This window comes from Hyla sarda, chromosome 8 (assembly GCF_029499605.1).
Source record: "Hyla sarda isolate aHylSar1 chromosome 8, aHylSar1.hap1, whole genome shotgun sequence".
Taxonomy (NCBI): domain Eukaryota; kingdom Metazoa; phylum Chordata; class Amphibia; order Anura; family Hylidae; genus Hyla; species Hyla sarda.
The window spans coordinates 13670582-13683835 of NC_079196.1; the positions used below are offsets into that span (position 1 = coordinate 13670582).

Consider the following 13254-nt stretch of genomic DNA (forward strand, 5'->3'; position numbering starts at 1 on the left):
TCATGGTGTAGCACTGGATAGTCATGATACAGAATTGGACAGTCATGATTTTATAGTAGGCAGTAATGATTAAGTAGTCAACAATCATGGTTCACTAGGAATAGTAATTGTTCAGCAGTCATAGTTAAGTAGTGGACCGTCATGATTCAGTAGAAGGCAGTCATAGTTCAGTAGTGAACAGTCATAGTTCAGCAGGGGATGATCATGATTCAGTAGTGGACAGTCATGATTCAGCAATGGACAGTCATGATTCAGTAGTGAACAGTCATAGTTCAGTAGTGAACAGTCATAGTTCAGAAGTGAACAGTCATAGTTCAGAAGTGGACAGTTATAGTTCAGTAGTGGACAGTTATAGTTCAGTAGTGAACAGTCATGTTTCAGTAGTGAACAGTCATAGTTCAGTAGTGAACAGTCATAGTTCAGAAGTGAACAGTCATAGTTCAGAAGTGGACAGTTATAGTTCAGTAGTGGACAGTCATGTTTCAGTAGTGAACAGTCATAGTTCAGAAGTGGACAGTTATAGTTCAGTAGTGGACAGTCATGTTTCAGTAGTGAACAGTCATAGTTCAGTAGTGAACAGTCATAGTTCAGAAGTGGACAGTTATAGTTCAGCAGTGGACAGTCATGATTCAGTAGTGAACAGTCATAGTTCAGAAGTGGACAGTTATAGTTCAGAAGTGGACAGTTATAGTTCAGAAGTGGACAGTTATAGTTCAGTAGTGGGCAGTCATGTTTCAGTAATGGATAATCATATTTCAGTAGTGGACAGTCATAGTTCAGTAGTCCCGCGCTGTCAAACCAGGATAGATGAATATATGATAGTGTCCAAAAGTTGCTGAGTTGCCCACAGCAACCAATCAGATCGCTTCTTTTATCTGATGTTACTAAGAGGATGTTAAACGCTGCTGGACTGCGCTTTTCTCTGCTGTAATGCACACACAGGCTCTGCGACCTATGATCCTTCTGCTGTAGGATCATAGGGCGTAGAACCTGTGTGTGTGTTACAGCAGAGGAAAACGCAGTCCAGCAGCGTTTAACATCCTCCTAGTAACATCAGATAAAAGAAGCGATCTGATTGGTTGTTGTGGGCAACTCAGCAACTTTTGGACACTATCATATATTCATCTATCCTGGTTCGGCAGCGCGGGATTACTTCCCTAAACTTCCATTGTGTTCTGTCTTGAATCGTTACACGCCATTGCGGCGTGGGAAGCCTGCAGCAGCCTTGAAGCAATCCCTGCGATCTCCATTTTCTGCCCTTTGAGTGTTGTGCCTCGTTATTGCACAACTGTGAAAGGTGAGCATTACATTCACCTTTTTTTTATCTATTTGCTGGTGGTCCTGCACATGGAAGCGCTCCTGTCTGCTTTTATTTTCATAGTTCAGTAGTGGACAGTCATAGTTCAATAGTGGACATTTATGGTTTAGTAGTGGACAGTCATAGTTCAGTAGAAGAAAGTCATAGTTCAGTAGTGGACAGTCATGGTTCAGTAGTGGACAATCATAATTCAGTAGTGGACTGTCATAGTTTAGTATTGGACATTTATGGTTTAGTAATGGACAGTCATAATTCAGTAGTGGACAGTCATAGTTTAGTATTGGACATTTATGGTTTAGTAGTGGACAGTGATGATTCAGTAGTGGACATTCATAGTTCAGTAGGGTACAGTCATGGTTCAGTAGTGGACAATCATAATTCAGTAGTGGACAGTTTAGATCAGTAGTGGACAGTCATGTTTCAGTATTGGACAGTTATAATTCAGTAGTGGACCGTCATGTTTCAGTATTGGACAGTTATAATTCAGTAGTGGACAGTCATGTTTCAGTAGTGGACAGTCATAGTTCAGTAGTGGACAGTAGTGGTTCAGGATTTGACAGTCATAGTTCAGTAGTGGGCAGTCATGGTTTAGTAGTGGACAGTCATGGTTCACTAGTGGACAGTCATAGTTCAGCAGGGGATGATCATGATTCAGTAGTGGACAGTCATGGTTCACTAGTGGACAGTCATGGTTCACTAGTGGACAGTCATAGTTCAGCAGGGGATGATCATGATTCAGTAGTGGACAGTCATAGTTCACTAGTGGACAGTCATAGTTCAGCAGGGGATGATCATGATTCAGTAGTGGACAGTCATGGTTCACTAGTGGACAGTCATGGTTCACTAGTGGACAGTCATAGTTCAGCAGGGGATGATCATGATTCAGTAGTGGACAGTCATGGTTCACTAGTGGACAGTCATAGTTCAGCAGGGGATGATCATGTTCACTAGTGGACAGTAATGGTTCACTAGTGGACAGTCATAGTTCAGCAGGGGATGATCATGATTCAGTAGTGGACAGTCATAGTTCAGTAGTGGACAGTCATGGTTCAGTAGTGGACAGTCATGGTTCAGTAGTGGACAGTTATAATTCAGTAGTGGACAGTTTTGTTCAGTAGTGGACAGTCATAGTTCAGTAGAGGACAGTCATGTTTCAGTAGTGGACAGTCATGTTTCAGTAGTGGACAGTCATGTTTCAGTAGTGGACAGTCATATTTCAGTAGTGAAAAGTAATGGTTCAGGATTTGAGAGTCATAGTTCAGAAGTGGGCAGTCATGCTTTAGTAGTGGACAGTCATAGTTCAGTAGTGGACAGTCATGGTTTAGTAGTGGACAGTCATAGTTCAGAAGTGGACAGTCATGGTTCAGTAGTCGACAATCATGGTTCACTAGTGGACAGTCATAGTTCAGCAGGGGATGATCATGATTCAGAAGTGGACAGTCATGTTTCAGTAGTGGACAGTCATGTTTCAGTAGTGGGCAGTCATAGTTCAGTAGTGGACAGTAATGGTTCAGGATTTGACAGTCATAGTTCAGTAGTGGGCAGTCATGATTCAGTAGTGGGCAGTCATGATTCAGTAGTGGGCAGTCATGATTCAGTAGTGGACAGTCATTGTTCAGTAGTGGACAGTCATGATTCAGTAGTGGACAGTCATAGTTCAGTAGTGGACAGTCATGGTTTAGTAGTGGACAGTCATAGTTCAGTAGTGAATAGTAGAGCAATGGTCGGCACTATCTGAGAAGTGGTGGTGCACGAGGAAAAAGAGTATTGTAATATAATAACGGAGGTCCCAGCACTCACCGATGCAAGCAAGTGGTATTTATTGTATACAATAAATACCATTTGCTTGCATCGGTGAGTGCTGGGACCTCCGTTATTATATTACAATAGTTCAGTAGTGGACAGTCATGATTCAGTAGTGGACAGTCATTATTCAGTAGTGGACAGCCATGGTTCAGTAGTGGACAGTCATAGTTCAGCAGGGGATGATCATGATTCAGTAGTGGACAGTCATGGTTCAGTAGTGGACAGTCATGGTTCAGTAGTGCACAGTTATAATTCAGTAGTGGACAGTTTTGTTCAGTAGTGGACAGTCATATTTCAGTAGTGAACAGTAATGGTTCAGGATTTGACAGTCATAGTTCAGTAATCGGCAGTCATGCTTCAGTAGTGGATAGTCATAGTTCAGTAGTGGACAGTCATAATTCAGTAGTGGATTGTCATAGTTTAGTATTGGACATTTATGGCTTAGTAGTGGACAGTCATAGTTCAGTAGTGGACAATCATGGTTCAGAAGTGGACAGTCATGGTTCAGTAGTGGATAATCAATAATTCAGTAGTGGACAGTCATAGTTTAGTATTGGACATTTATGGTTTAGTAATGGACAGTGATGATTCAGTAGTGGACAGTCATGGTGTAACACTGGATAGTCATGATACAGAAGTTTAAAGTCATGATTTTATAGTAGGCAGTTATGATTAAGTAGTCAACAATCATGGTTCACTAGGGAATAGTCATTGTTCAGCAGTGGACAGTCATGATTTAGTTGTCGACAGTCATAGTTCAGTAGTGGACAGCCATGTTTCAGTAGTGGACAATCATAGTTCAGTAGTGGACAGTCATAATTCAGTAGTGGACAGTTTAGATCAGTAGTGGACAGTCATGTTTCAGTAGTGTACAGTCATGTTTCAGTAGTGGACAGTCATAGTTCAGTAGTGGACAGTCATGTTTCAGTAGTGGACAGTCATAGTTCAGTAGTGGACAGTAGTGGTTCAGGATTTGACAGTCATAGTTCAGTAGTGGGCAGTCATGATTCAGTAGTGGACAGTCATGGTTTAGTAGTGGACAGTCATGGTTCACTAGTGGACAGTCATAGTTCAGCAGGGGATGATCATGATTCAGTAGTGGACAGTTATGGTTCAGTAGTGGACAGTCATAGTTCAGCAGGGGATGATCATGATTCAGTAGTGGACAGTCATGGTTCACTAGTGGACAGTCATAGTTCAGCAGGGGATGATCATGGTTCACTAGTGGACAGTAATGGTTCACTAGTGGACAGTCATAGTTTAGCAGGGGATGATCATGATTCAGTAGTGGACAGTCATGGTTCGGTAGTGGACAGTCATGGTTCAGTAGTGGACAGTTATAATTCAGTAGTGGACAGTTTTGTTCAGTAGTGGACAGTCATAGTTCAATAGAGGACAGTCATGTTTCAGTAGTGGACAGTCATGTTTCAGTAGTGGACAGTCATATTTCAGTAGTGAACAGTAATGGTTCAGGATTTGAGAGTCATAGTTCAGTAGTGGGCAGTCATGCTTCAGTAGTGGACAGTCATAGTTCAGTAGTGGACAGTCATGGTTTAGTAGTGGACAGTCATAGTTCAGAAGTGGACAGTCATGGTTCAATAGTCGACAATCATGGTTCACTAGTGGACAGTCATAGTTCAGCAGGGGATGATCATGATTCAGAAGTGGACAGTCATGTTTCAGTAGTGGACAGTCATAGTTCTTTAGTGGACAGTAATGGTTCAGGATTTGACAGTCATAGTTAAGTAGTGGGCAGTCATGATTCAGTAGTGGGCAGTCATAGTTCAGTAGTGGACAGTCATGGTTCAGTAATGGACAGTCATGGTTCATTAGTGGACATCCATAGTTAACCAGGGGATGATCATGATTCTGCAGTGGACAGTCATGATTCAGTAGTGGACAGTCATAGTTCAGTAGTGGACAGTCATGATTCAATAGTGGACAGTCATAGTTCAGTAGTGGACAGTCATAGTTCAGCAGGGGACGGTCATGATTCAGTAGTGGACAGTCATAGTTCAGTAGTGGACAGTCATAGTTTAGTAGTGGACAGTCATGTTTCAGTAGTGGACAGTCATAGTTCAGCAGGGGACGGTCATGATTCAGTAGTGGACAGTCATAGTTCAGTAGTGGACAGTCATGTTTTAGTAGTAAACAGTCATAGTTCCGCAGGGGACGGTCATGATTCAGTAGTGGACAGTCATGATTCAGTAGTGGACAGTCATAGTTCAGTAGAAGAAAGTCATAGTTCAGTAGTGGACAGTCATAGTTCAGTAGTGGACAGTCATGTTTCAGTAGTAAACAGTCATAGTTCAGCAGGGGACGGTCATGATTCAGTAGTGGACAGTCATGATTCAGTAGTGGACAGTCATAGTTCAGTAGTGGACAGTCATAGTTCAGTAGTGGACAGTCATGATTCAGTAGTGGACAGTCATAGTTCAGTAGAAGAAAGTCATAGTTTAGTAGTGGACAGTCATAGTTCAGTAGTGGACAGTCATAGTTCAGTAGTGGACAGTCATAGTTCAGTAGTGGACAGTCATAGTTCAGTAGTGGACAGTCATGATTCAGTAGTGGACAGTCATAGTTCAGTAGAAGAAAGTCATAGTTTAGTAGTGGACAGTCAGAGTTCAGTAGTGGACAGTCATGTTTCAGTAGTGGACAGTCATTGTTTAGCAGGGGACGGTCATGATTCAGTAGCAGACATAACAGTCATGATTTAGCACCATCACATGAAAGCTGGTCTGGATAAGGAGATGGTCTTCTCAAAGAGGTGGTCTTTAGGAAATGTAAAACCATGACTATACACAAATAAAGTATGACTGTACACTATCGAGATCATCTCGATAGTGTACAGTCATACTTTATTTGTGTATAGTCATGGTTTTACATTTCCTAAAGACCACCTCTTTGAGAAGACCATCTCCTTATCCAGACCAGCTTTCATGTGATGGATTTTCAGGCCACCATACATTATACATAGTGACCACCCCCATAGAAGAGCACTTTTAAATTCTATTTTAGGTTGTCTTCTCAAAGAAGTTTTACTGTGTTATTGGCAATCATGGATTAGCACTTGATAGTTATAGTTTAGTTGTATACATTTATATTTCAGGATTTGACCCACAACAACCAGCCTAACATACCTAAAAATACAAATATGTAAATAAGTATTTTTGGGGATGTACCCTAGCCCCTTCATGGACAGACAGGCTCACAAGGCTGGTCCCTAAAGAACGCCCCCTTAATAACAATTCATAACCTTCTCTAAAAGCATGCAGCTGGCCCAGAGCATCACTGCTTATACACCGCTTCCACACTACACCCGGAAGTGGCTTCATACGTGTGGCCATCTTTGCTAAGGTTGAGTAGTGTCTGTTGAATGCAATGATGGTTGTCACGATGCCGGCTGGCAGGTAGTGGATCCTCTGTGCCAGAGAGGGATTGGCGTGGACCGTGCTAGTGGATCGGTTCTAAGTCACTACTGGTTTTCACCAGAGCCCGCCGCAAAGCGGGATGGTCTTGCTGCGGCGGTAGTGACCAGGTCGTATCCACTAGCAACGGCTCAACCTCTCTGGCTGCTGAAGATAGGCGCGGTACAAGGGAGTAGACAGAAGCAAGGTCGGACGTAGCAGAAGGTCGGGGCAGGCAGCAAGGATCGTAGTCAGGGGCAACGGCAGGAGGTCTGGAACACAGGCTAGGAACACACAAGGAAACGCTTTCACTGGCACGATGGCAACAAGATCCGGCAAGGAAGTGCACAGGTGATAACACTAATTGGAACCACTGCGCCAATCAGCGGCGCAGTGGCCCTTTAAATCGCAAAGACCCGGCGCGCGCGCGCCCTAGGGAGCGGGGCCGCGCGCGCCGGGACAGGACTGACGGAGAGCGAGTAAGGTACGGGAGCCGGGGTGCGCATCGCGAGCGGGCGCTACCCGCATCGCGAATCGCATCCCGGCTGGAGGCGGTATCGCAGCGCCCCGGGTCAGTGGATCTGACCGGAGCGCTGCAGTGAGGAGAGTGTAGCGAGCGCTCCGGGGAGGAGCGGGGACCCGGAGCGCTCGGCGTAACAATGGTTACGCTTCTGAAGACACCCTGCTCGCCGCTTCCAGATGTAGTGTGTAAGCGGCGCACACTCAGTGATGCTCTTGGTCGGCCATATTGTAGATCCGACTGTGCAAGAGCTTCTTTTACAGCATCACAATTTTCAGCCATCTTCAGATATTACAGATATTATTTCAGTGTTTCCCAACCAGTGTACCTTTGTGTTTACTTACCGAATTTTTGGTTGTGCTAAATCTGAGACAAAACACTGAGAGCACGGTTTCAACCGATGGCTGTCCGGGCATACTTGGAGTTGTAGTTTTGCGATGCTAAAGGTATACTGGTTGGAAAACACTGCACCAGTCCTCAGTAATAACTTGATGTGGCTGATAGCGTGTTGCTGCGTAAAAGAAGTACTTGTACACATCAGCCTGTGTCCAAGGGAAATATTTACTGTTCCTGTTAGCACTGTGCTCTCAGTGTCTTGCCTCAAATTTAGCACCACCAAAAATACGGTTATCAGGGCATACTGGGAGTTGTAGGTTTGTAACAGCTAAAGGTACACTGGTTGGGAAACACTGCACTATTCCTTAGTAATATCTTGAAGTGGCTGAAAAATGTTATGCTAAGCCCTTGTATTTGTACACATCAGACTGTGTCCGAGGGAAAAAAATTACTGTTCCTGATAGCGCCATGCTCTCAGTGTTTTGCAACCACCAAAAATTGGGCTGTCCGGGCATACTGGGAGTTATAGTTTTGCAACAGCTAAAGGTTCACTGGTTGGGAAACACTGCACCATTCTTAAGTAATATCTTGATGAGGCTGAAAAGTCCCTTGATGAGGCCCTTGTACTTGTACACATCAGCCTGTGTCCAAGGGAAAAATTTACTGATAGCACCATCTTTTGCATCAACCAAAAATTGGACTGTCCAGGCATGCCGGGAGTTGTAGCTGTTGCTTCATAAAAAAAAGCCTTGGCACTTGTATGCGTCAGCCTGTGTCCAAGGGAAAATGTTACTTTTCCTGATAGCACCGTGCTCTCAGTGTTTTGCCTTAAATTTAGCATCAAAAATTGAATTGTTCAAGTTTTAGTTACGGCCATGGAATTACGCAACAAAGAGCAAAACGAAAAAGACCCTTGTGATCAGCGTCACCCACATTATAATGCAGCGTCAGCATGTTAGTGTGGGTGATGCTGCTGTCAGTTTCCCTTTATGTAATGTGCAGTCATTGTGCAGTATCGGACAGTCATGGTTCAGCAGTACACATCCAGGATATGATATCATGCAGCATTGGGCATTCAGGCAGCGCTGGAGAGATCCCTAGGCTGGGCTCATCTGTCAGTACTGAGGGACATAGAAAAAAATGGAGATAATTGATGTGTTTGAGTTCAGCATTCTGTCCCCAGACCAATATAAAGAATACTCTTCTGCTGTGGTAGCGTTTTTACCAAATTACAGACTGCAGGGTGGGGGTGCACTAAAAGTCGTGAATATAACCGCATATATTATGTTCCAAGCTGTAGATAAGCATTAACACTACTGGAGATGTCCACAATGCTTCAGTCATTGTCAGGGGCACCTGCATCATAAAACACTATAGTGAGAAAGAAAACCTCCAGACAAAGTAATCCAGGATATAGCCTCTCCCGGCGAAACGCGTCGGAGGTTTGATGTGGAGCTGGGGTGAGTCCTGATCACTGCATGAGTCTGCTACATTTCCTTTTACTTATTCTCTCCAGGTGCTGTTTGCAAACTAGCAGACCCTTTACCTGGTTGCACTATAGCACTTTATCTCAATCTGAGCCTTGTTCCTTTTTCTGTTACCACAATTGGGGAGCTGTTTAGCCCTTTAAATGTATATATACTGGCACTATAGCACTTTCCTATATATATATGTGTGTGTATTTTTTCCACTTTGTGCGATCCCTCATTTCTGTTTTTAATATATTTTTGTACATTAATAAAGATTCACTGATTAATTCTATATATTACCTTGTCTGGAGGTTTTCTTAGTAGGTGTATATATTGTGTTTGAAACAAAACCTCCGCTACATAATTTTAACATTTGGAGCCGACATTGGGGAAGAATCTGTAGAGAAAAGAAAAGAAAGGACCGACGGACGGCGCCTCGTGTATTTACCCTCAATAGATCGGGTGGTGGGGGCAACCCCCCGGGGCTTTTAGATGGCCGCTCACCTTGAGATCTATGCAAAAAAGCATATCACCCACGATATAATCTGGGTACTGTAGTGCGAGTCGCTGCTATGCCGATGGGTTGCAGGAGGAAACAAGTCGTCCTGGGAGTAAATTTTAGAAGTAGAGCAGGAAAAAACCCTCAGGTATGGCGCTGCAGACTCTTGTAGACAGATGAGGCGGATGCCAAAGGTAATAGGAAAGACCTCAGCAGGACATTTTATTAAAAAAAACAATAAAATGGACAAGATTACGCGTTTCGGGAGGATCCTTCCCTTCCTCAGATCCTGATCTGAGGAAGGGAGGGATCCTCCCGAAACGCGTAATCTTGTCTATTTTATTGTTTTTTTAATAAAATGTCCTGCTGAGGATTTTCCTATTACCTTTGGCATCCGCCTCATCTGTCTACAAGAGTCTGCAGCGCCATACCTGAGGGTTTTTTCCTGCTCTACTTCTAATTCTGACATTAGGGAAGGGCTTTGTAGGTTCACTGTACTATACATTGTATAAAACAGGAATATCTGTGGCGGCATAGAGGGTGCATTAATAATGCCCCTTACAGGAAGTTGTGTAGTCCTCTCATTGTCAGTGTGGAGTTGTCTCCAGCTTCCGGGCTCCTTCCTCTCTCCTGAAAGGAAGTTGTGTAGTCCTCTCATTGTTAGTGTGGTGTTGTTTCAGCAGCTCCCCGGCTCTTCCCCTCTCTCCTAACAGTAAGTTGTGTGGTCTTTCCATTGTCAGTGTGGTGTTGTCTCAGCAGTGTGGTGTTGTCTCCCTCTCTCCTGCCAGGAAGTTGTGTAGTCCTCTCATTGTCAGTGAGGTGTTGTCATCAGCAGGTCCTGAGGATTAATAATACTACTAATGATAATTATCATAATCCTTGGTGTGTGGAGGGTTAATAATAATAATAATAATAATAACAATAATAATATCCCTGTGGTCTGTAGGCTCAATAATATTATTAATATTTATGGGGTCTGGACGTTTCATTATATCTCTAGGATCTGAAGGAATAATAATAGTTATTATTATCATTATTATATCACTGGGGTCTGTAGGATTATCAATACTGAGATCAATAATAATAATAATATTTATGGGGTCAGGATGATTAATAATTATCATAATATTAATATCTTTGGTGTTTAGCATTTAAAATAATATCTCTGGGGTCTGAAGGATTATTATTATTAATAATAATAAATAATAATTCCCCTAGGGTTTGATAAATAAATAGTAATATTCCTGGTGTCAGGAGGGTTAATTGTAATATCCACATACAAAGTGTTTCCGGGACACGCTATGCCCCCTCCATTCATGTCTATGGGAGTGGGCGTGATAGCTGCCCCCGAGACTGGAGCAGCAGCCCGGCACAGAATGCTGGGTGCTGCTCGGAGATCATGGGGGTCCCCAGCGGCGGATAGGGGATAAGATGTCTAGGGGCGGGATACCCCTTTAATTCACCTGCTGCTGCTCCCCAGATACACCCATATCGGCAACAGCTTATCGCTGGCAGTGATGTCCCGCCTCCGCCGGTGATAGGCTGAGTGCAATGTGACGCGTCAGGCTCCAAGATACGGAAGAAGACCGGGTCAGAAGACAGGAGAGCGATATTGGCGCATCAGGGAAGCGGCAGCAGGTGAGTAAAAGTTTGTTATTTTACATTTTACTTTTTAAAGCCTGGGCACAAAAAATACATTTCACCTGAGTACTCCTTTAATAATAATAATGATAATAATATCCCTGGTGTTTGGAGAGTTAAAGGGGTACTCCGCCCCTAGACATCTTATCCCCTATCCAAAGGATAGGGGATAAGATATCAGATCGCCGGGGTCCTGCTGCTGGGGACCCCGGGGATCGCTGCTGCGGCACCACGCCGCGTGGCGGTCATCACGCCCCCTCCCATAGACTTGCATTAAGGGGACGGGCCGTGATGTCATCAGGGGCGGAGCCATGACGTCACGCTGCTCCGGCCCCTGTATTGCCCGTCATTACGTGCAGAGCGATCTCCAGCAGCGGGACCGCGGCGATCTAACATCTTATCCCCTATCTTTTGGATAGGGGATAAGATGCCAGGGGCGGAGTACCCCTTTAATAATAATATCCCTGATGTCTCGAGGGATATTAAAAATAATAATAATAATCTCATTGGTTGAGGTTTAATACTAATATTTCTGGTGTCTGTGGGGTTAAAATAATAATTATTGTAGTAAATTTCCTGGGGAAATTATTATAATTAGAGTTGAACGAACTTACAGTAAATTGGCTCGTAGCGAACCTCGCAGCTCGGCTGTTGGTTACTTTAGTCTGCGTAAATTAGTTCAGCTTTCCAAGGGCTCCAGTTGCCTGGAAAAGGTGGATACAGACTTATGAGACCTAAGACGGTCATCCCGGACTTTTCCAGGCAACCAGAGCCCTTGAAAAGCTGAACTAATTTACGCAGACTAAAGTAACCAACAGCCGAGCTGCGAGGTTCGCTAAGAGCCAATTTACTGTAAGTTCGCTCAACTCTAATTATAATAATAATGTTAATAACAATAATGATAACAACATGACTGGGGTCTGGAAGATTAATACAAATAATAATAATTATATCCCCAGGGTCTGGAGGATTATTAATAATGTTGCTGGTGTCAGGAGGAGTGTGCGGATGGGGCCATGGAGCTAAAATATAGGAAGGAAGCAGTCTGCGGAGTGAAGGGACTTTTGTCTCTGTCAGAAGTTTTTTTTAGATGCCAGGGACACTTTAAAGGAGTTAACCAGGAAACAACTTTTTTATATACATCAACTGGCTCCAGAAAGTTAAACAGATTTGTAAATTACTTCTATTAAAAAATCTTAATCCTTTAAGTACTTATGAGCTTCTGAAGTTGAGTTGTTCTTTTCTGTCTAAGTGCTCTCTGATGACACCTGTCTCGGGAACTGTCCAGAGTAGAAGCAAATCCCCATAGCAAACCTCTTCTACTCTGTGCAGTTCCAGAGACAAGCAGAGATGTCAGCAGAGAGCACTGTTGCCAGACAGAAAAGAACAACTCAACTTCAGCAGCTGATGATTATTGGAAGCCTGTGCTAGCATTTCTCCTGTGGTGTAGATAGTAGTATATAGCCGTGTATACGGATACTGGAAGCCTGTGCTAGCATTTCTCCTGCGGAGTATATAGTAGCATATAGCAGTGTATACGGATACTGGAAGCCTGTGCTAGCATTTCTCCTGCGGTGTATATAGTAGTATATAGCAGTGTATACAGATACTGAAAGCCTGTGCTAGCATTTCTCCTGCGGTGTATATAGTAGTATATAGCAGTGTATACGGATACTGGAAGCCTGTGGTAGCATTTCTCCTGCGGTGTATATAGTAGTATATAGCAGTGTATACGGATACTGGAAGCCTGTGCTAGCATTTCTTCTGCGGTGTATATAGTAGTATATAGCAGTGTATATGGATACTGAAGCCTGTGCTCTCATTTCTCCTGCGGTGTATATAGTAGTATATAGCAGTGTATACGAATACTGGAAGCCTGTGCTAGCATTTCTCCTGCGGTGTATATAGTAGTATATAGCAGTGTATATGGATACTGGAACCCTGTGCTAGCATTTCTCCTGCTGTGTATATAGTAGTATATAGCTGTGTATACGGATACTGGAGTCCTGTGCTAGCATTTCTCCTGCGGTGTATATAGTAGTATATAGCAGTGTATACGAATACTTGAAGCCTGTGCTAGCATTTCTCCTGCGGTGTATATAGTAGTATATAGCAGTGTATACAGATACTGGAAGCCTGTGCTAGCATTTCTCTTGCGGTGTATATAGTAGTATATAGCCGTGTATATGGATACTGGGAGCCTGTGCTAGCATTTCTCCTGCGGTGTATATAGTAGTATATAGCCGTGTATATGGATA

The 13254-nt window shown here is 43.5% G+C and overlaps 1 protein-coding gene across 3 annotated transcripts in view; it reads left to right on the forward strand.

Annotated features, from left to right (window-relative positions):
• C1QL2 (complement C1q like 2) overlaps positions 1 to 13254 on the forward strand; it is a 34046-nt gene that overhangs the window by 15693 nt on the left and 5099 nt on the right. The gene's annotated exons all lie outside the window — the stretch shown is intronic.